The sequence below is a fragment of the Stigmatopora nigra genome, chromosome 20 (genome assembly GCF_051989575.1).
Source record: "Stigmatopora nigra isolate UIUO_SnigA chromosome 20, RoL_Snig_1.1, whole genome shotgun sequence".
Taxonomy (NCBI): Eukaryota; Metazoa; Chordata; class Actinopteri; order Syngnathiformes; family Syngnathidae; genus Stigmatopora; species Stigmatopora nigra.
In genome coordinates this window covers 3,010,697-3,035,080 of record NC_135527.1, presented here as the reverse complement: position 1 = coordinate 3,035,080, position 24,384 = coordinate 3,010,697, and the positions used below count along the sequence as shown (strand labels likewise).

Below are 24,384 nucleotides of genomic sequence, written 5' to 3'. Positions count from 1 at the left end.
GCTACTTGCAATGTGTGTCCGAACTCATCTTTGACAGAACCTGTCTGCTGTGATAGTTGCGACTCCCTGGTATATCATACCCCAGGGGGAGTCATAACAGTGACCAAAGATATTGGTGTGTCATGGTATATGACGCGCCCCTAACTCATAGGTGTCATGATGGAAATTTCCACTAGGCTATCTAAAATTCTATCCTCGTGACTATACTGAATAAAATTATAAAGAATACATTCTATACTCCACATTTCCCCCTATAGTAACTTTGAAAGAATTTTCATTAAATACATCAATTTATATCCCTCCTATCCAGGTCCTAGAATACAAATATCATCAGCAGATATTTATCAAGGGGTATGGAAAACAACTTACAACTTATGGTCAAGTGGAACACCGACACCCCAGATTGAATCATGTGGTTTGAATTGCACTGATTTTGATCTCTTATCGCTTACTTTTACGTTCATTACTGATAGTGTCAGGTTTAGAACCATATACATTCAATAACTTCGGATCAGAGGTAGCACACGCAGAGTCGGCTTGATGAGATCAGAGGTAGCACACGCAGAGTCGGCTTGATGAGATTTTCAAAGACTTCAGCTGAGGGAGGGGTAGGGAGTAGCCAGCGCTGGGAGATGAGTCCATCCCCCAGCCTGACCAGTTCGAATCCCTGCCTACCTCCAACAGTTGAGCTAGTTTTATTAACAAAGGGTCATGTGACCTAGGTACAAACTATAGGCGGGAAGAAGTGAACAAAGAAACGGGAGTGTCGTGATAGATGACACCCCCCTAACTAAAAGGTGTCATGATGGAAGTTTCCACGGGGTCATGCAAAATTCTATTCTAGTGACTACACTATATAAACCAAAAGACATAATAATAAGCATAAAATACATTCATACTTCACATATTCGATAATTATATTATGTATGTGTGCATTTAATCATTTTTGTATGAAAGCTTCTTTAAATTGTCTGAAGAGAACTCGGGGTCTTAACAAGTCATCGAGTCCTCGTGCCAAGGACTGTTGACCTGACATCTCACCCAGACCGGGGCTCCGAGGACTGTTGATCTGGGTTTGCAGCGAAGATCCGTCAAGGACTCTTGTACCAGCAGATGGATATCAATCACTTCCGGGAACACTCGCATAGTGTTCCTACATCGTGATGCCCTTCGCGTTTCTTTATGTAATTGTTATGCCGTGTAAAGGCGTGATTGTTTAAATTCAAATGAAGTTTGTTTTTAGTTTCCTCTTTTTATTATTGTTAAATACCTTAATTGTTATTATAATTGGAGATGTTGTCTTTGCTTACGCTTGTTGGATTAATCAATAACCTTGTAATTGTTTTAATTCATGGCTTTAAAGCCGTACGAGAAATTACTGTTCGGGAGGATATTTCGAAGACCGAGAGGAAGTCTTGATGTATCTTCCCTTATAACGTTGTTTATCATAGATGCCTATTTAATTAAATGTCAATAATTGAATCAGATATCTTTTTTCTCATAGGTTAGAAAAATGTATTATCTTAATATCAATGATACTATTTTTAAACATTAAAAATTGGCAATCTTCTTCAGGATTAGCATTAGTGTCTCTCATGACACCAAAATGACAGTAATTTAACTATAGAGGGATGCCCAACTCCGGTACTGGAGGGCCCCTTTGCGGTCTCTTTTTCATATCTCCCTCCTCTATCACACCTGAACCAAATGGTCAACTCATCGTCCAGTAGCTTGATAACGATCCCAATTCTTTGATTCAGGCGTGTTGATGGAGGGAGACATGGAAAACAAATTTGATACGGGCCCTCGAGGGCTGGAGTTGGGCACGCTAATGTAATGTAAACGATCCCAATTATTTGATTCAGGCGTGTTGATGAAGGGAGGCATGGTAAACAAATTTGATAGGGGCCCTATACTACACATCCGGGCATATGTTGCGGGGGTTGATGGAGTCTATCCCACCAGACTTCAAGCGAAAGGCAGACAACACCAGTAAGCCGTAGGGCACAAACAACCTTTTGCACTCATAATCATACCGACACTATTGGGAATTGAGGCCACGCCTGCCTGCAAGTCAGCCGGGTGTTCCACTGCACCCTCAGAGATCTGGGATAGATTGCTTTAGGTTTGTGGAAGACTCCCACAGCCTCATCCAAGGCAGTGTGGCCGGGTGGTCTAAAGCGCTGGATTAAGGCTCCAGTCTCTCAGGAGGTGTGGGTTCAAATCCCACCACTGCCAATATCTTCTGAGCTGCTTAAGTCTCTTTTAATTGGGTGCAAATGGCTCTTCCCTAACATTTCAACTAAAATGTGAAAACTACTTGGGAGGGAGCCAAGTCCCGGGTGCATTAATAGGAGGCCCGTGGTTTCCCACCACTGTGTTTGGTAACATCCTCAAAATACATTTGTTCTGTGTTAAAGCCATCATGGATGACAGACAATCGTTATTGTCCACTGCTCACCATCCAAGACATATGTGTCTCTTTGCTTTTACCTTCTGACTAAACCTTTTGCCTGAGCAGTAAAAAGGTTTGTCACCAACGTGGTTTGTTAAATGTATTTTTAAACACTGTTAAATTGTCTTTAAATCAAGCTTGTACATTCAGTCGACTTGAGAATTTAAAAAAAATCAATTGCAGCGAACAAAAAGCCCTTTTGTTGCACACTGAGAAAATATATAAATGTAAAAAAGTGAACCCACCTTCTAGTCTGTTAAGAACAACTTTTGTTCTTCGTGGAACACTCCCACACGTAAATTCTGTTGGAGGCACCTTTGATAGTTAATAGCAGGCTAAACCTAAAGGCAGTGGCTCCTTAGCCGGTATCCGGTCAAGTAGTCGCAGGGGCTATTTAGCTGGTAACCGGTCAAATAGCCTATACGGCCCCATATGGCTATTTACATGCACCATGTTGTTGGAGAAGGGCAGACTTCATGAATTTGATATAATGGCTTGGTGTACTCTGGCAGGCCCATGACGGGTGAGTATAGTATGGCTTGTTTAATGGTGTGGAAAGCTTCTTCAGCAGCTGTAGTCCATTCTATGGGATCTGACAGGTTGAGGTCTTTGTCACTCATGAGGTCCAATAGTGGCTGGGTGATTTGTGCGAAGTGAAGGATCCATCCTCGACAGTAGTTGGCTAACCCAAGGAAAGCCAAGACTTGCTTCTTGGTCTTGGGTCTGGGGGCATCTCTGACGGGCTTCTTCCTGTTGTCCGTTATCCTTCGACCTTTTTGTGACAAGAGATGTCCCAAAAATGTGACTTCAATCTGGCAAAATTGAAGTTTAGGTAACGAGGCCTTGTTCCCCGTCTTTTCCAGGTGTTGGAACACTCTGACGGACTGTTTTCGGTTTTCTTCTGCTGATGGGCTTGCAATTGGGATGTCGTCCACATAGTTGAGGAGTTGTGTGGACTTTGGATGTGGATGGTAACTCATGGATCTCTGGATCCCTGTGGAGAATATGGTTGGGCTGTCGCAGAATCCTTGTGGCAATCTGGTGGGGGTTAACTTCCTGTTGCCAAAGGTGAAGCCGACATGCTGGTGGCTTGAAGCAACTCGGTTATCATTTGTGCGCTGGCTGTCACCTGGGCCTTTTCCTTCTTGGAGCGAATGTTCTCCTCTGCGTGGCTTTCCCAATGGAGTATCTCAGCGGATGAGGCAGTCTTGTAGGTGACAAAGTGTATTTTGATGAATCCAGAAATGGGAACTTGGAGTCCTTGGATAAAGCATTATTTAAACTGGACTCGGAATGGGCCATTTTCATCGTCGTCATCCATCATGCGGCTGTTGGACTTGACACAGCTTTCTAATCTGGCATAGTAATAATTTGTCGTCTCGCCCTCTTTATGCCTACATGTCCTTATTCTTTGGTAATCAGAGGGTCTCTGGAACATTGTCCATGCTCTTCCTATTAGCTTTTCTATTTCTCCGGTTAGGGCATGGGGGTCGTAGGCTAATATGTTTCCCCCTACATCACTTCCTGTGAATCTCTCTCTGACTCTGCCCAATCTATGTTTCAGTGAGTTCTTTAAGGCTTTCTCCACTTCAGCTCCATACAGGTTATAGGATGCCTCTAACTGACAGAATTTTCTGGCCTATTGTTCCGCATTTTCTTCCACATCTCCGGGTCCCTTGCATGCTTCCAGGCATCCGGCCTTGGTCCAAGGTTGGTAGACCAATAAGATGGGTTGTTGTTCTCCCCCCCCCCCCCCCCCCCACCTTGGATTCGCCACAGACATCATTGGGTAGGTTTGGACATTTCTTTTTTTCTGTCAACATCGTTTGTAAAGCGGGCTGTGGAGCTCCTCTTCCGTTCCAATATTCTCAGGAGTTTTGAGGTCGGTAGGAGTTGGCGGATCTGGTGTGGCCTGGTGACAAAATGATGTCGTCAGGGCGTGAGGCGGAGGTATCATATTCGGGGGGCGTTCCAATCCTACGAGGGAGGGGTGGATGGGACCTTTGGGGGGCGCCGCTGGAGGAAAAGAGTTGGGCAATCTTTCAGCAATTTGGGCATTTTCTGGTTGTGTCGGTCTCCGATGAACGTTGGTTTCCTCTTCCGGGCTGATTTTCACGGTGGTGATGAGACCTTGTTTTCGCTCGTTATTCTTTTTCTTATTTTTTCAATGTCCTGTAGACGTTTCACACTGTTCTTTCCATATTTTCAACACCGACCACTGTTTCTCAACTTCCTCACTTTTCTTCCCCTTCCTCTCCCTTTCCTTTAACAATTCCCTTTATAAGCTCATCAAACCTTTCATATCCTTCATATTGGGACAGAAACCATGTTTCGTCACCAACCTTGGCAGATACAGGCAACTCCCCATACCTTGCATTTGCATATATTTCACATCCGGTAACTCCCCGATTTTCATTTTGCAGTCTGACAATTAACCCACCTCTTTTGTTGCTTTCTGACCTATATTAATCATTTACTTAATAGTTTAAACAACAATTCTTTTCTAAATTACCTGAAATTGATTTCAATACTTCGTGATTTACCCAATATCTCTGATTATACCAAGACCAAAAGTCCCTGAGTTTGTCTTAGAAGAGTCCCTGACTCTATTAACAGACCAAGACTATAAGTCCCTGACTTATTCTTGATTTACTTACGTTGGTCCCTGTCCAAAAATTATAATGCTCTACGTACGTTGGTCCCGAACCACAAATTATAATGTTCTACGCACGTTGGTCCCAGACCAAAAACTATTATGTTCACCGTAAGTTGGTCCCAGACTGCAAACTTTTAATACTACCGCAGTGATAATACTCATTCAAATCATTACACTTCACATTGACAGAAATCAAAGGGTGAACTCACAATCTTTCTTGTTCTGAACCTGCCCTAGTTCGGGGACCCGTCACCAGATGACAGGAGTGGCGAGGGAACGTCCGCCTGGTTCACCCTTTCAATGGAGGATGCTGTCGTCGTGCCCCGTCGTCGCTCCGGCAATTGTTGGCTGTTGGGTCTCAGGTTTTCGGCAACCAAGTATGATAGATCTGAAAATACAACTTGAGGAGAAGATTAAGAAGTAGTGAGATCAATTTAATAGGAAATAGGTTTATTATCAAAGTGGAAAGGGGGGAGAGAGGTTAAACAGTGAAGTCCTGTTCAGCGCAATGTTCTTGCAGTTCTCTCACGAATGAACAGTGGGTTCATCTTTATATAGAAGGCATAGTATGGTTTCTAAGACAACGACCAAACTCTGGGCAAAGTCGGATTAATCAATGGCAAGTTTCCATGGCAACGACCAAACTTTGGGGAAAGTCTGATTAATCAGTGGCAAGTTTCAATGGCAATGACCAAACTTTGGGCAAAGTCTGGTGAATCAGTGTAAAGTCCCCATGACAATGACCCTGGGTTTTAGCAGCACATTGGACTTTGCAAATCCACCCTAAATCAGCTGGAAGTCAGTTTGAAAGCTGTTCCTTGTAAGTCATGAGCCATTTTGCAGTCAAGTTTGACTCTTGTCACCAACATGACCCGAATTGGCTAGGATAGGGAATGTTGGAGAGCGTTCCCTGAATCGGCCTTGGGCTTCGTCAGTCCATTAGACACTATAAACCAGACCAATATCAGTTAATGCTCCAATTGGAATATTGTACTAGTAAGCCATGAGTCAATTTCTAGTCCAAGTTGGTTGTGGCTATCAGTTGTCTGAAGTAACTCAGTTGGGAAAGTGTTGGAGTGATGATCTAACAGTACCTTGTTCAACCTTTGCAAAGCCATGGGTCGTTTTTTTTTACAAACCGTTACAATACTAGAGTGGGTGTGTTTCAATGTGTCACAACTTTTCCGTTATTGCATTATTGGCAAACAGATAGTTAATCACAGCCACTCCAATGGCAGTCGCTCATGCTGACTGACTGGGGCGATGAACGGCGGCACTTTACCTTCCAAAACAAATTTCTATTTGTAGATGTGTGGCACGCGAATCTAATGCATTAATTACCTGGTTCCTTCTGGAATGAATATTGCTGATAAGGCAGCAAAAGGGGGTGGAGCTACCAGGAGCCGCAATGGGGATGTGTGAGGTTCATCAATTAACTCATGGCCTGTTGGTCTTGTGGTATGATTCTTGCTTAGGGTTCCATAGGTCCTGAAGCCAACCCTTGGATGAGTCATTGCTGTGTTGTTTGGTGATCTATGGTGGGAAAAAAGTGTTACTACATCTGGCTCGTTGGTCTGGTGGTATAATTCACATTTAGGGAGCAATAGGTCCCAGGTCCAAATCCCCGCATGAGCCCTTGCTTTGATGAATTGTGATCTACAGTGGAGTGATATGGGACATTAGTCACCTGCGAAGAAAAGTGTCACTGTTTGTACACCCATACCACGTTGGTCTAGTGGTGTGATTCTTGCCCAGGATTCCTTAGGTCCTGGGTCCAACTCCTGCATGAGACCTTGATATGTTGTTTTGTGAGCTATGGTGGAGTGATATCGGACATAAGCCATCTGAGAAAAAAGTGTCATTCCAAGAGCACATCTGGCTCGTTGGTCTAGTGGTGTGATTCTCGCTTAGGGTGCGAGAGGTCCCGGGTCCAACTCCCGGATGAGCCCTTGCTTTTTTTCGAATTGTGATCTCTTATGGGGGTTGATATGTCACAAAGTAACCTGAGAAAAAAAGTATCACTGTATGGGAACCCCAGGCTCCTTGGTCTAGTGGTATGATTCTCACATAGGATGCGAGCAGTTCCGGACCCAACTTGACTGCAAAACGACTCATGGCTTAAAAAGAAACAGTTTTCAAACTGACTGCCAGCGGAATTAGGCTGAGCTCGCAAAGTCAAAAGTACTGCCGAAACCAGGGGTTAAACCAGGGACCTTTAGATCTTCAGTCTAATGCTCCCCCAACTGAGCTACTTCGGCTGATTGATAAAAACCAAAAACAACTTGAACTGTAAATTGACTCATGGCCTACTAGTATAATATTCCAATTGGAGCATTAAATGATATTGGTCTGGTTTAGAGAGTCAAAATGACTGACGAAGCCCAAGGTTGATTTAGGGAACGCTCTCCAACATTCCCTATCCGAGCCAATTCGGGTCATGTTGATGACAAGAGTCAAACTTGACTGCAAAACCACTCATGGCTTGCAAGGAAACGTTTTTTAAACTGACTGCCAGCTGTTTTAGGGTGGGTTTGCAAAATCCAATATGCTGCCGAAACCCGGGGTTGAAGCAGGGAACTTTAGATCTCCAGTCTAAATGGTTTTGGTTGAGTTTACAAAGTCCAATGAACTGCCAAAGATTGGGGTTTATTCTGGGACCTGTAGATCGGGGGTGGCAAAGTCCAGTCTTCAAGAGCCCCTATCCAGTCTGTTTACCAAATCTCCTCCACAAACACACCCGGATCAAATGATCATCTCATCAGCAAGATATCCAGAAGCCTAATATACTGATTATTTGATGCAGGTCTGTTGGTGGAGGGAGTTATGAAAAATAGACCGGATAAGGGCTCTCGAGAACCGGACTTGGCTTACTTTGACTCACGTAGGTGAACAAAAATCAACCTAGACTGCATATTTACACACTGATTACAAGTCAATTGATCACAAATTGAATTGTAGCTAATTTGGTTGGTTTGATATAGTCCAACAGGCTGCCAAAGCCTAAGGTTGAACAAGGGATTTTTAGATCTTCAGTCAAATGCTCTCTCCCCAAAGATTTATCCGCTTCAGTAGGTCAATAAAAATTAACATGATTAGATACAGTCCTAGGGAGTGCTAAAGCCCAAGATTAAACCAGGCAATTTAGATATTAGGTCGAATGCTTTCCCATTGGAAGTATTTTAGGTCAGACCTACCACAAAACCACCCTGAACTGCATATTCACTATTGGTTAATTTATACTGTAAGAGCTCAAGTAATTCATTTTGTTGCAAGTATTTTTCAATCCTGTTTGTGTTTCATTCATTGATTTATGTCCTTGTCAGCTGATTGGAAATCTGTTCCTTTATCAGAATACATCTCTGTTACTTGTCTTCTTCTGGCAAGATATCTTCTGATTCCATTGAGCCAAGCATTAGTTCTGAGGGAAGATGAAACTTTCAATAAATTAATTCATTCAACTTCCGTGTTGCGCATCCTTGTATCAATATTGCAAAAATGTAAACCAAAAATAATGATGGCTTACCTATTAGGGTATGTTTTGTCCATTGTCTACATTATAAAAGAAACAAGTTTTTCCAGGGTTAAAGAAACTGTTGGGAAATTTTATTTTTTCCATGACTCTATTTGAAATGTGAATTTTCATTGCAGGGTGCAAAATTACCCAGGTTTGCTGCTGTTAATAACTACCTGGGATAGACCCAGCAAACCCTTAACCCCCTTGAGGATAGGCAATACAGAGGATGAACAAGTTAATCCATAACACCCCGCTCATCTATTTCATAAATATGTAGGCAAATCCTACCCTTGTGGCAACCAACCCCGTTCTCCCAGAATGTAAAAAAAATCTACTCTCATAAGATATTGCAACAAAAATGAAAACTTTCCCCATCTTAGTGGGATACATGATATCCATACATTTTTAGATGCAGTAGTTTTTCGCGGCTAGAAAAAAAACTAGAAATACGTACCCCCAAAAAATGGAAAAGGGCGAAAAAAGCACAATTTTGGTCAGCCTGCTCCACAAAGGCTAATATGTAATGTAAACTATTAGCGAAACTGCAAGTTTAAATTCAACATGGTATCTTTTTTGTTAATCCCGGCACCGAATGTCTCGTACGTCGTTTTTATTAAAATGGAATTTTATGAATGCAAAATGGATGACTGTGAATAGCAGCACTAACCGTGCCATGACGGTCCCCAGCCGAGACCGAGGTTCTTCAACTGGCGATCCTGAAAGGCTCCAGCAGAAGGTTGGAAAAAGCCACAAGTCTCACTATATCTCAGGGCAGCCAACTACTCTGAAATTCCATGAATTTCTCCGGAAATGCATCACAAACTCCGGACCACCTGCTTAAACTCGATAAATCCTGAAGTTTTAATTTTTTTCAAGCAACCATTTTGGAATAGTAGCATATTTCCAATTTACATGCCTCAAAATTGTTCTCAAAATTCACACCATCGTTATGGCTTCTGTCATTTTTATTCAACTGTACAATAAACCAGAAGAATTCGGTAACACGAGTGCTATGTGAATCATTACAAGTTCACAAGTTCCGACGAATGATTCATCTTTTGCGAGTTCGGCGTAGCAATCGATTTGGAATCGATTGCATAGAAAAAAAACTATCGCTTTAACAGTCTCGTTTTTGTTTTTTTTTTCCATAAGGGAAGTAACTATTATTAAGGCTGACTAAACCACCCGTTTTTGTTTTAAACACAAATACTATCATTTCCAGGGTTGTTCCAAATAAAGTACTTGTACACAGCACTGGTAAGTCGTAGCCATATGCCTGCTTGGGTTAAGTGCTAAATAAACGGCATTTTGGGTACGAACACGAAACCCAGAATGTCACAGAAGTTTATTGGTTCGTATTTGAAAAAATATCCCATGTTGAAGCTATCGCCAAAAAGACCGACATTTGTGCTTTGCACAACATCCAAGTGCGACTTCAGCATGGAATTACTGACGATAGAACACATGTAGAAGAACCCAAACACAAACATAAATGTATTTTCATTTTGCTGTACTTTTTCAATAGATTGCAAAAATGCAGTATTTCAATTAATGTACAAATATGTTTGATTTATATTACCGCTGCTTATTTTTTTCTCCATTTTATAACAATTTTGCCTGAATCGCATTCACTTTAGAAACACTCTGGAATCGGGGCATGTCTACTCCTGAAATGGGGTCGGCGGAGGTTGGCACCTTTGATTTATGTTGTTTTTGTTGAGCCACCCAGGCGCCTAGGGGTTACCCTCAACCGCGCTAGCGCTGCCACTGGAACGCGGATTAGTTCATCCGGGGGGTAGTCGGAGGAGGGGGCAGTCGAATATCTCGGCTGGATGAAAACGTAGCGTGCCACGTTCCTGGTTGGCAGGTCTGGGTGGTATTTTGTTGGATTCACAGGCTGCGCCAAGCGAGCCCCTCTCAGGCGACACCACGTGAACGCTTCCAACTTTGTCTCCCTTTGATATCTGTGCGATTGGTTTGATTGATTAGTTTTGAGAGTCAGCTTGTGAAACCTGGATTGAGAAGAAGCAGAGTAGTGCTAGGGAAACATGCTGGGATCAAAACCGCTACTAACATTATGTTTTTTTTTTTTTTGCAGAAGAAAACTACCCCACTTTCAAGGTTTACTTTGAATTTGGAATGTTGAAGTTACAGTATTATCACACTGTAGAAAGAAAACTATCTTTTATTTTTTATGAATTTGTCAAATTGTTCAAATAATGTATTCCTTTTACTCTTAGTTTTATATCTTAGCAAATAACGTTTCTATTTTTTTGTCACCTTTGAATTTGGAAAGCTGATTTTGTCATCAAAAAGACCCAAAAAGTATTTTTCACCAAAAAGAGAGCTGCGTTGGAACTACCAAAAAGATTACACGTTAAATCGGTTTCAAAACATGATTGATCTTATGGTATGACAAAAGTACATTGTACTACTTATTTATTTTGCGCAAATTAATACACTTTCACACACACCGTATTAATACTAATGTTTCTCAGATCCTAGATTCAATATATAAATAATTTTCATTAAAATGTATGTTTGAATAACACTCAATTTTTTATTGGATTTGCTAGCAAATTTAATAGACAAAAACTACAATTTTTCAAATTTCTTAGGCATGTCTTTAACTGTGAAGACATCACATTATTGATTATTTACTTTCTAATTTCCTAATTTAGGCTCTACTATATCGGATAGAATTGTGAGGTAAATAAAATCTTCAACAACACTCAATTTGCTTGTACAGTAATACCATGACACACAAATGTACCAACATATGATAAAATTTGAGGTATCAGAAAAATTCTGAGCAAATTTTTGACTTGAGATATGAGATATTTGAGATATGAGCACACCAAATGGTTACTGATTGGTGGAAAATTAGAACAATTAAGATGTTTTTCCATTGTAACATTCTGTTTTGTTTTTTTTCTCGGATGGAAACAGATCAATTTGTATTTTGTTAATTTCTATGGGAAGAATTGACTTGACATATGAGTAAATTGACATACTAGCTCGATCCCGCTGTAATGTATTACTGTATTTGAATTAAAACCCAGGATTTTCAGAATGCAAATTACAATAATACTTCGATTACAATGATCTTTCATATGGACATTGATAAAGCAAGCCAAGCCGTGATTGGCCACTGTTTATCATACCACATTTGCGTATTTTAAGTCTATCATTTCGACTAAATCTCTGGCAAGAAGCTGAACAGGAAAAGGGTCTATGACCGATGTGGGTAATTGTGTTTTTAAGATATTCCTGCCACAATATGAGATAAATGGGCTTTTCTCCTGTGTGGTTTGTTAAGTCTTCTTTTTAGGTTCCCTTATGTGAATATGTTGGAACATTAACTGTGCCTGGAAAATGTTTTTGAATTGTGCAGCTTTTTAATTGGGCTGTTATAGTGAGTCTGTGGCCACGGACGTAGCAGGAAAACATTGTTCTACAGTCTGGGTTAATAAGTATTCTTTTAAGCTTCTCCTTTGGGAAAATGTTCGACCACATCCTGAGCAGGAAGATGGTTTTTCGCCAGTGTGGGTTCTTGTGTGACCTTCTAAGTGGTACTTTAGAGAAAAGGCTTTTCAACAGTGTGGGTTCCTATGTTTTTTAAGCTTTTCTTGTGTGCGAATGTTTGACCACAAATTGAACACGAAAATGGTTTGTCACCTGTGAGGGTTCTTGCGTGGGAGTCTAAGCTTGTTTTGTGTATGAACGCTTGACCGCAAACTGAACAAGAAAATGTTTTTTCACCAGTGTGGGTTCTTAAATAGGTTTTTAAGCTTTCTTTGTGTGTGAATCGTCGACCACAAACTGAACACAAAAATGGCTTTTCACCTGTGTGTGTTCTTGTGTGGCTTTTTAAGGATTGCTGTTGAGAAAAGGCATGACCACAAATTGAGCACGAAAATGGTTTTTCACCAGTGTGGGTTCTTGCATGTGATTTTAAGCTCTTTTTGTTTGTGAACACTTGTCCGCAAACTGAACAAGAAAATGTTTTTTCACCAGTGAGGCTTCTTGTGTTTTTCTTAAATTTCCCTTTTCATTAAATGTTTTACCACAAACTGAGCATGAAAATGTTTTTTCATCAGTGTGGGTGCTTATATGGGCTTTTAAGCTCGTCATTTGTGTGAATCTTTGACCACAAACTGAACAAGAAAATGGTTTTTCACCAGTGTGTTCTCACATGACTATTTAAGTGTCCCTTCTGTGTGAATGCATGACCACAAACTGAGCAGGAAAGTGTTTTTACACCAGTGTGTTTTTTAGCATGACTATTTAAGTGTCCCTTCTGTGCGAATGCTTGACCACAAACTGAGCAAGAAAACGGGTTTTCACCAGTGTGGTTACTTGCAAGAGATTTTAAGCTTTTTTGTGTGAACACTTGACCGCAAACTGAACAAGAAAATGGTTTTTCACCAGTGTGGGTTCTTGTGTGTGCTTGTAAATCTTGCTTGTGAGAAAAGGCACTACCGCAATTTGGATACAAAAATGTTTTTTCACCAGTGTGGGTTCTTGTGTGTATTTTAAATCTTCCCTTGTGTGTAAATATTTTACCACAAACTGTACATGATAAGGATTTCTCCCCAGTGTAGATCCTCATATGTCTTTTCAAATGAGACTTTTTCCCAAAAGTTTTTCCACACTGAAAGCATTTGCAAAGTTTGTCGCCCCTGGGATTTTTCTTGATATCTTCGACGTCACCATGTTCAGAAAGCAAGTTATTGTCATCTGATAAAGGAGCAATTAAATTTTCTGCTCGCCATCCTTCTATTGAGCTGCCACTCAGAAGCTCCGCCCCTCTGTTGCTCACACCCAGATCATCTTCACTCTTGAAAGGCTAACTAGTTGACAATTTGACACAGTCCTCATTTTTGATTGGAGGTTGCTCTTCTCTTTTGCACTGTTCAGGGAACTCTGGCTCCTCCTCTATAATTTGAGGCCAAGTTGTGGCCTTTCCAGGCTCCACACCTACGCTAGCCACGCCCAGATCATCCCACTTAACGGCCTCACCAGGTGACCAGGTGACATCATCTTCCTCCTTTTGGATTGGAAGTTGCTCTTCTCTCATTTGTTGTTGAGGGAACTCTGACTCCTTTTATTTGATTTGGGGGAGCTCTTTAAAGCCAAAAAACGTTTGCCCATCATTTTCTCTGAAACCTGCAAAGACAAAAAGTTCATATGCATCAGGACATGCACTGTATTTTCACGACTATTAAGCGTGTCCTGTTTTTTGCCGCAATGTCAATAACTAGTGCTATTGCTGTATTTTAGACACACAAAGGCCGGTTCTTCTTCTTCTTCTTCTTCTTCTTCTTCTTCTTCTTCTTCTTCTTCTTCTTCCTCAATGGGTTTTACGGTTGTTGGCAGCCAACGTACTGTAGCAGTATCACCCTCTACTGTCTCAGTACCTCAAATTGCCAGGTTCTCAATTCAGATTTTATACAGAAGGGGCGATAATGTTAAATTTGGTCTCTTAATACCACAGCGTGAAGAGAGAAGCTCGAAGTCCAATTCGAATCGAGCTAGCCGTGACACTAAACGAAAAGCTACATTTTGAGGAAAAAGTTAGGCAATTTTAAGGACATTTGCCTTAAATGATACATTGGGTTTGGTCTCATTGCAAGTAACAAAAAACATATGTCGATATTTAAATATAAGGGTGTCTAAGGTTCATTTACAATTTACTGATCCCCAATCCCCCATTTGATGACATGGAAGGTAGTGTGGCCGAGCGGTCCAAGGCGCTGGATTTAGGCTCCAGTCTCTCAGGAGGCGTGGGTTCAAATCCCACCACTGCCAATAACTCATGCACTGTACATATTTATTTTGTTCCTAGTGCTTATGGCCCTTCACTAACCTGGAAGATAAAATGTGAAACTATTGGTGAGAGAGCTGAGTATCAAACACTAATAGGAGTGTCGCGTTTGCACACCACTGTGCCACTGATGGTGCCTCAAGCGTTGCGTTAATCATAATTAAACTTTTATGAGACCCAAATGTTGTTGATGGTTTGACAAATAGAGAGCAAAGCCAATGGGAGATCTTGGAGCCAAGACATTTTGCTGCCGTACATTATTTTTGACAATTTCTCTTTCATTTGTTCAACTTTACCTTTGCTTTGTTGGTCATAAATGTGGAGTATAGAATGTATTCTTTATACTTTCTATTCAGTATAATCACTAGGATAGAATTTTGGATAGCCTAGTGGAAATTTCCATCATGACACTTATGAGTTAGGGGTGCGTCATATACCAAGACACGCCCATTTCTTTGTTCACCTCTTCCCGCCTAAAGATTGTAACTAGGTCACATGACCCTTTGTTGGGTAGTTAGGGATTCGAACTGGTCAGGCTAGGGGATGAACACATCTCCCAGCGCTGGCTACTCTGACCCCTCCTTCAGCTGAAGTCTAGTGAATGTCATCAAGCCGACTCTCCGTGTGTTTCCTCTGATCCGAAATTATTGAATGTATATGGTTTCAAACCCGACAATAAACACAACCAAATCGATGTTTAGGGCCTAAGATGCTCTCGACCATCTGTAGGGCCTTATTGTTAAAATGAGTACCATTATCTGATCGAATGAGTGCAGGAAAACCATATGTAGGGATATAATCAGTCACCAAAGACTTAAAGACTTCCGAGTCCTCCCTAGCACACGGGTATGCTTCCGGCCAAAGTGAGAATGAGTCTACAATGACCAGAAGGTATCTTTTCCCATTTACTTGTTATATCATGTCTGTGAAGTTGATGGTGATCTCAGCCCCTGACCAAAGGGCTGGATGAAATTCACCAGGTCTTGGCTTAAGGGTTGGTTTGGCGTTGAAAAACATACATGTCTTACAGTCGTTGACGTGCTGCCACACAAGAGAAGACAAGTATGGGTGGCACCGATTAGTCAATTTAGCCATCATTGCCTGGGGGCCCACGTGAACGGGTGAGTGGGCCTCCGTCAAGACAGACACCGATGGGGAGTACAGGGCATCCCATGGGACCCAACCATACACCATCCCCTCGTTTTACAGCACCCGCATGCGCCCACACAGTCCGTTCCTCTGGAGAGGCCGACTACTGCGCCTCCAGAACCACATCCACAGACAAACTCTCATGCACAGTCTCAGAGTGATAGGCAGTGGCCAATAGAACCAGATTAGAAGCATTATCTACTACGTATCCAGCTACTGACTTTGCTAACTAGTCAGCCGCATGATTACCTGTAGCTGTAAAAGATGAGGACTTTGAGTGGCCAGGAATATTAATAATCGCCACCTGTGACAGAAGGAACATGGCTTCACGCAAGCGTAACATGATGTCTTTGTGTGCAATGGGTTGACCCTTGGCTTTAATGTAATCATTGCATGCCCATTCATGAAGGTCAATGATAGCAGCTGAAACTGCATACGCCGAATCACTATAAACAGTAACCGGATGACCTGCTGCGGTCTCCAAAGCCAAACAGAGTGCTCACGCCTCAGCCGCTTGGGCAGACTGATTAGTAGTCAAGACAGAGGATGCACAATGCACAAAGTCATTTCCCCTGCTTACCACTACGGCGGCCCCCGCTTGGAGACATCCCGAATGGTCTCTCCAACAACAACCGTCTGTAAACATAATGCGACCGGATGGAAGCGGTTTGGTAGCAAGGTCAGCACGAATGTACCTTTGGTGATTAACTCGCATACCACATACGTGGGGTCCTAGATGGATGTTTTCTGCCATGTTAATGCCTGTGTGAACGTAATTGATGTTCGGAGCTGTTAGGATACGTAAAAGTCTAGACTGTTGAAGAGATGATAAGGTAAATCCTGACGAAGCCACATCCGCTGATACCCCATGATCAGTCAGAACGTATAGGGGATGTCCCGTCACAGTATGTGCTGTATTAAGAAGCACTTTAGCGAGCCCTGCGGCATAACAAGTACAATCTGTTTGACGGAGTTCAACACTATCCAGTGTAACGCTACAATACATCAATACCCGTCTAGTTGCTGAAACCTTCTGAAACAAAACAGCATTTACTGTGGTTCCCGAGTTAGACATCATCAAGATAAAAGGGTTTATCAAAATCAGGGTTGGCCAGGGCAGCCGCCGAGGCCAGTTCTTGGACCAGAGACACAAAGGCTTCATCCGTTTGTCCAATCAAGTCATGCTCTGAGGTTCTGAACATCTTTGTCTTTGACTAGAGCATGAAGGGTGTTTGTTTTGTCCACATAACATGGTATATAGGTCCTACTGTAGCCACAGAGGCTTAGAAATGCCAACATGTCTCTTACAGTTTGGGGTCTGGAGTGGGATTAAATGGTTTTTCGATGTTCAGGTGACATGGACAGTCCTCTCGCTGACACAATACGGCCAAGAAAAGTTAATTCTTTTCGACAACACTGAAGCTTCTTTTTGGACACTTTGAAACCTCGATCATGAAGTTTGAGTAGGACCACCCTAGTGACCTCAAGACAGATTTCAGAAGTAGTTGCCGCAATACAAAGGTCATCCACATACTGTAAAAGAACAGTGTCATTAGGTAAAGTCAGGTCTTGTAACAGATTCTTCAGACATAGATTAAAATTACCAGGTGAGTTTTTAAACAATTGTGGCAGGCGCTGATACTGCATATGGACACCGCTATAGGTGAAAGCAAAGTACTGTCTAGCTGAAGGATATAAAGGTACACAGAAAAAAAAGTGTTAGCTAAATCAATACAAGTGAACCATTGGTATACTGGACTAAACGTAGTCAACATCCTATGGGGGTCTGGTCCTGGTAAGATCGGAGTCAGCGTTGCGTCATTTACAGGTCTAAGGTTATGTGCCATACGATAACTCTGTCCGTCTGCCTTAAGTACAGGTTGCAGTGCCGTGTCCCATTGTGAATCTGAAAGTTATATCACACCTGCGTCCACTTAGAGTGTCTTCCATACCTTTGTCTGCATCTGAGGTCCATCTATATTGTGGCCTGAAGATGATGACACTTTCATCTACTTCTAACGTTACAGGTGGGATTTTAACACAATGGCCCACATCAAATGGTCCTGATGACCACAATGGGTTAGGAATAGTTTTCAACAAATCCTCTGTCTGGTGGTGATCAGTCAATTCCCTGCCGTGTTCTCAAGTCAAGATGTGTTCTTCCAAAATGGAGGAGTTTACTATTGGAGTCTGTGGGTCAATCTGATAAGAGTCATGCATTTTGGAATAAGTCAGTCCTGGGATGTATTTTAAGAAGTTTCTTGACCATTGGACCAAGTTGGCGAGCTTCATGACCAGGAAACACAGCCAAAGAAATGTGTGGGTCAGCTGTATCTCACATTTTGTACCACACTTTTTGTGATTTATCCAAATCAACATACGACGCTACACCTTCCGGACCCACAAAGATTTTGGTGGATTTCAACTGCCAGGGTGTTCCAAGAACCTTCTGAAAACGGTCTTGATAGATTAAGTCATCATCTGTGTCATAAAATAACGTACAATGAAAATCATCCATGGGCGAATGGTGAGGTCGGATTTAGTCAATGAATGACTTCCACAGGTAATGAACAGACAACAGTCCCCCAGTGACCGGAGTTTCAGGCTCAAGACGTGACCAATAGACTGTTGCTACATCCGATTTTTGCTGCAAAGGACACATCAACCATTGTCCACATTTTCGTGCTGATTGTGAACACGGAATCTTTGAGCCATTTGGTAAAGTCACTGTGAGGCCATCCGGCCCACATTGGATGGTAGCTCCAATAGTTATCAACAAGTCTCTTCCCATCAAGTTCACAGGCGTTTGGTGTGAATGAATGTAGGAGTGGTGTAGAGTCTGTTTCAGGTGGGGGATTTCAGTTCGGAGAGGTCGGGTAATAGGCAGAGCTAGAGGAGAACCCAAGAAGCCAACTGGGGGCAAGCGGGATGTTCAAAGATGAGTGCGTTACCCCCGTGTCCACCAAACCTGATGTTGGTACGCCGTTGACTTTCATGTGAAGCATTGGGTTTGCCGTACCACTGCTTCTTGATCCTCTCGGGCACCCCTATTCGAAGCATGTAGGATCCCATCATCTTCGTCCTGGTAATATTGTCCAGGTGACTGAGCCGTTTGCTGGGGCTGCCATGGTCTAGTGCCTCGTCCTCCACCTCGCATAGGCCGTTGTTGCTGTGGTGGGCCATACTGCTGTGCCAGTGGTTGCTGTGGGAATGGTTGCTGCTGTTGCTGCTGCTGGCTAGGGCAATCACGTGCCTAGTGACCAATAACGCCACACACAAAACAGTTGCCCTGTTGGCCTTGTCCCAAGTACCCTCTTCCCTGGCCACCAGAGAAACCTCGCCTACGACCACCATATCCACCATAGAACTGACCATCATCTAGGGCCTCGTCATAACCCTGGAACGTCTGGGCAGATTGCCCTGTCTGTTTTTGTTTGGTGTAATTTAGAAAGTTGGAGTTTTAACAGGGCAGAGGTCAAAATTTGTGATTCGTTTTTTTTTTTGACCTTTTCTTCATCATACATCTTCCAATGGTGAGTCAGGTGACATTTAAATCTAGGTTTGTCACCTGTCAACAAGTCTGGGTCCTTCTTCAATTCCTTTTTCACAGGTTCCGGAAGACCCTCAAAAACAGCTGTTCTGAACAAGGTTTCACTCTCATATATACCAGATGGATGGCGGACGGTGCTTTCTATCCAGTTTTTAACACATTGTTCATTCTGCACCGGACCTCCAGCTCCATCGGTGTGTGGAAACACGGTTGGGGCCAAATCATGAAGTCTTGGGAAGGCATTTTTAATTACCTGGGTCAATGGAATTTCATGAGGATGTCTAGTAGTTCCTGCCTCTTCTTCTATCATTCGTAGCTGATGTTGAGTGCAGGAAGCTGACATGGCCTGTCTCAGGTCACCAAGTGCACAATTCTGTCCACTCATTAAGGCCAAGAATTTCTTGAGCCATGGACTTCCTCCCCTAGCCAGAGGAGGGAGTTGTTCAGTCAATGACGCCAGATCTCTAAGAACAAGAGGGTCATATGTATCGCTTTTTTTTTTGTCAAATTGTGTTGTGTTTTGTTGTCATTCATTTGAAAAAGAAAAAAAACTTGAGACCATAAAAAATTGCTTGTCACAACACATCTAAATACATGTGTCTAGTCAGAAGTTTCCCATACTGGGAGTCGAATCCAAGCCACCTGGGTGAATACAAGGAATCCTGACCACTAGACCATATGGGATATCTCATGGGAAGCAGATCCAGATCATTTAGGAGCAAGAAGCATGGATGATAGACTCAATAAATAACCACATCATTAGCAACAAACGTCTACTTTGTAAGAACCGTGAAAGGCTTATGGCGACTAATTGGCATTTTTTTCCGGAAAGTACAGAGGTCCAATATTCCTGAATCCAGACATTTAATTCAAAGGGATTTGTTTCTGGAAATTATAGAAGTTCAAAAGTTTCAACTTTCCCATACCGGGAGTTGAACCCGGGCCACCTGGGTGAAAACCAGGAATCCTGACCGCTAGACCATATGGGATACGTCATACAAAGCTGATCCAGATCGAGTAGAAGCATGTAGTTTGGATGATAGACTAATCAAATTACATTGGGACCTCGGTACTTCGCGGTTCATCCATCGCGGCTTCAGAGCTTCCCGTTTTTTTAATGAAAAAATAAATAAATAATGAAAAATATTAAATCAAAATTAGATATTACATTATTTTACAAAATTTGAGAATAAATATTCAATTAGAATTAGTAATTCCATCATTTTACAAATTTTTAAAACAGAAGGAATGCACGTATGCGCAAAGCACCACGGGCATAAATGCAAGCTGATTGGCCAGCTGAATACTCACTCAACTACTCGACTCCCCATTGGCCCATTCACTACAGTAGCCCAAGCTTCTCCTGATGCCCATTCTCAGTCCACGCTTATCTTGTGCTATACAGTACGTTTCTCGCCAAGTTAAGCGTAAAAGTTTTGTAAAGCCCTTAGTGATGCCTACCAAACGCTCTTTAAACAATTAACGAAAAAGTGAGTTCATTGGACAGGTTGACCAGGAAATAGCTACGCGAGCGTAGCCTGACAATCTAGTCAAACTGACCACTTTACACCTCCGCTGAACACGGAAATTTCTGACACGTCTTTACTGCCTCTTTGATGATCTCAGCTTGGCCTCAGAAGACGAGTACTCAACTGCCAACTTCCATTTCTTAACAATACCTCTCCTCACTGCCTTCTTCCTGGTTTGTAATGTTTGGATTTAGCTGGCTCAGAATTTAGTGAGCAGGTCATCGACACTGGTCATCTGAACTGCAATCCCAGCGGTGCCTTCGAATATTGCACCCTGCATTTTTATATTGCTTGAAACACAGGGAGAAATAATCACAGTGATTAGTTGTTGTCCTCATTCCAACTTTTACTGTAATCCCCAACATGCAATCATTATTAACTTAATCACTTTAGCATGTCACACCATGAGTCATTTTGCGATCCAAGTTGGTTGTACTCCCCATCAATCAGCCGAAATAGCTCAGTTGGGAGAGCGTTAGACTGAAGATCTAAAGGTCCCTGGTTCAAGCCCGGGTTTCGGCAGCTCGCTGGAGTAGGAAAATGTCTCCTAAATCCACTGTTTCCTTGTGAGTCATGAGTAGTTTTGCAGTCAAGTTTGACTCTTGTCAATAACATGGTCTGAATTTGCTCAGATAAGAAGAAATGATGGAGAGCATTCCCCTAATCGACTGTGGTCTTCGACAGTCCATTTGACTCTCTAAACCAGACCAATATCAGTAAATGCTCCAGTTTCAATATTGTACGAGTAAGCCATGAGTAAATTTGCAGTCCAAGTTGGTTATTAATCATACTAATCAGCCAAAGTAACTTCAGACGGGTGAGTGAAGGACTGAGGATGTAACGATACCTGGTTTAACTCCGGCTTTTGGCAACACATTGGACTTTACAAACCAAGCCTAATTCAGTAGGCAGTCAGTTTGAAATTGGCTTCCTTGTAGGCCATGAGTGGTTTTGCAGTCAAGTTTGATTCTTGTCACCTCCATGACCAAAATTGGCTCAGATAGAGAATGTTGAAAATTTACGACAATATGCGAGTAATCACAAAGGTTGAGCAGATAGCGATCCTGCTGCATCAGCATCTTCTTAAGTGCTCTAGGTCTGCATTCTAGGGTAAAGGTCCAGAAACTAGTCCTTGGAATGAGGACTTGTTGACTGGTTACGACCCCGAGTTCTCTTTGGACAATTTGAAGAATGATTTAATACAACAATGATTAAATACACACATATATAATAGTATTACAGAATAAACCCAACAATAAGAATTTCTTTTCTCATATTTAGATGTAATTTTCGATTGTTTTCACTTTTTTTACCAGTCTTTTTCATTTGTTTTTTAACTGAGACTGCATTTTCTTTTTGGTGAGAACATGCTCTCAAATATGTGTATGAAACTAGAATGCAATTAAACACTTGTTGTTAGTATTTAAATAGATGACAAAAAGAAAAATGGAATGAAATAAAAAGGAATTTTCCTATTTGACTATTTTCTGTTCTTTTTTCACAATGATTTTTAGGCTTGGCCATTTTTTACTATATTACTTCCGCCTTCATCAAAATGTCAAGGCATTTGCGGGGCGTGTTTCAGAAAAATGATTAGTTTTTTGTCAGATTCCGATCTTGTGAAAATGATGCGATCAGGTCTGATTCCCGATCAATTTCTATCGGAATTTTGATCAGAAGAATATGAAGTGAGAAAAGGTAACTTTTGCAGAATCAATAATTTTCAAGAACATTATTTCACACCAATGGTAACACTTGGAAGTGGGGTAGTTTGCTTCTACAAAACAAGAACTGATGTTAGTAGCAGAGAATGGTTTCGATCCATTGACCTCTGGGTTATGGGCCCAGAACGCTCCCGCTGCGCCACTCTGCTTCTTCCATCTTCAGCTATCAAATCAAAGCACATATACTGAGGAATCGTGGGTATTCTCACCTGCTGACGGAGCTCCTGTGGACCACCAGGGCAAGAACCTCGGTCTCGGCCGGGGACTGTCATGAGTTAGTCCTGCTATTCACAGAGTCATCCATTATGCCTTTAAAAATTTCCATTCCAATGAAAAACTCGGTACGAGACATTCGGCGCCAGGATTTACAAAACAATATACCATGTTGTATTTAAGTTTATAATACCCCACCGACGAGTCGTTACCTTATCTTGGTGGTGGGGTTTGTGTGTCCCGGTGGTGGGGTTAATCAGCCCCAGTGATCCTTGGAGCAATGTTGTCCGGGGCCTTGTAGCCCTGGTAGGCTTACCCATGGCCAACTGGTCTGATGTGAGGGATTAGACGAAGAATGGCTCAAAGGACCTCTTATGATGGGCAACATTATTGGATGAAATCTTCCCTCACCCGGACGCGGTTAGGAAAAGAGCCTAAGCGTAAGGTTGAGAAATCCCGGCTCGACATAGTTTGGCTCTGGAGTTGCCCGCGGGACAAAATGGTTGCGTCCCTCCATCTTAGCATCTTAGCTACCGGATTGTTGTTTGTGTGCATGCACAAAACAGCAGTTCAGAATACCCCTTTTGGAGTCCTTGGAGGGTGTGCTGGAGAGTGCTCCTTAGGGGGACTCCCTTGTTCTGCTGGGGGACTTCAATGTTGATGTGAGAACTGGAGGGCGTGATTGGTAAGAACGTCCCCCCCTTGATCAAAACCCGAGTGGTGTTCTATTGTTGGATTTCTGCGCTCGTATTGGATTGACAATAATGAACACCATATTCAAGCATAAGGGTGTCCATATGGTCATTTGGCACCAGGACACCCGCATGTCTTGAATACTCGGGTAAAGAGAGGGATGGAGCTCTCAACCAATCACAACTTGGTGGTGGGTTTGGTCAGATGCCAGTGCAACCCGGGAGACTTAAACGTTTCATTCCCCTATTAGAAGGACATTCAATTCCCACTCGCTCTCCACTCGCCCGTCCATCCCCGCATCTCCATTCTGATTGGCCCGACAGTCGCACCCGAGCCAATGCCAACACATTGCTCTTTATCTCATTTAGGCAGAGCATGGTGCTGTAAATCCCAAAGTCGTGGGTTCGACCGCTCAACAGGCTCGGCCTCTCTAGAACACAGGTGTCAAAGAGGCAGCCTGGGGAACAAATCTGGCCTTCTGCATCATTTTGTACCGTTTGACACCCTTGCCTTAGAGTAAGTTAAGATTGCCTAAAATGATTCATTTTGCCGCAAAGTAAGAGTTTAGCGAGCTGACATTTGCAATTGCGGTCATTACACAAAAATCATGGCCATTTTGCACATGGCTGATTAGCTCAGTTGGTCAGAGTGAGGTGCTAATCATGCCAAGGTTGTGGGTTTAACCTCCATATGGGCCATGACAACTCCAAATTCAATTGAAATTACCTGGTCCAACTTCTTTTGCCTTAACATAAGTGTTTAGCTAGTTGACGTGTTGCATTTGCTTCATTATGAAAATATATGGGCTGTGCAGCACATGGCCTGTTAACTCAGTTGGTCAGAGTGTGGTGCTAATAACGCTAAAGTCGTGGGTTCAACCCCCACACGGGCCATGACCTCTTTGTAGTACTTGCCTAATAGAATTTATGTAGCCCTAACTTAACATAATATTTTGTCTTGATGTTTCTTCAGTTTCTAGGATCGGGTAATTTCTCTGCTCCACAAGGCAGAAGATGCCACCCAGGATGTGAATCACCTCAGTGAGGGAATATTAGCTAGGTTTGTTCCCACCAC

The 24,384-nt window shown here is 42.4% G+C and overlaps 1 protein-coding gene and 6 non-coding genes across 7 annotated transcripts in view; 4 read left to right on the top strand and 3 right to left on the bottom strand.

Moving 5' to 3' along the window:
- The window catches only part of LOC144213351 (uncharacterized), a 231,123-nt gene that overhangs the window by 103,260 nt on the left and 103,479 nt on the right, over positions 1 to 24,384 (bottom strand). The window lies entirely within an intron of this gene.
- trnal-aag (transfer RNA leucine (anticodon AAG)) lies at positions 2,157 to 2,238 on the top strand. The gene has a single exon. It is a non-coding gene; the product is annotated as a tRNA-Leu (tRNA).
- Positions 7,297 to 7,369, bottom strand: trnaf-gaa (transfer RNA phenylalanine (anticodon GAA)). Its single transcript has one exon. It is a non-coding gene; the product is annotated as a tRNA-Phe (tRNA).
- On the top strand, positions 14,355 to 14,436 carry trnal-uag (transfer RNA leucine (anticodon UAG)). Its single transcript has one exon. It is a non-coding gene; the product is annotated as a tRNA-Leu (tRNA).
- Positions 20,069 to 20,140, bottom strand: trnae-uuc (transfer RNA glutamic acid (anticodon UUC)). Its single transcript has one exon. It is a non-coding gene; the product is annotated as a tRNA-Glu (tRNA).
- trnaf-gaa (transfer RNA phenylalanine (anticodon GAA)) lies at positions 21,130 to 21,202 on the top strand. The gene has a single exon. It is a non-coding gene; the product is annotated as a tRNA-Phe (tRNA).
- trnai-aau (transfer RNA isoleucine (anticodon AAU)) lies at positions 24,130 to 24,203 on the top strand. The gene has a single exon. It is a non-coding gene; the product is annotated as a tRNA-Ile (tRNA).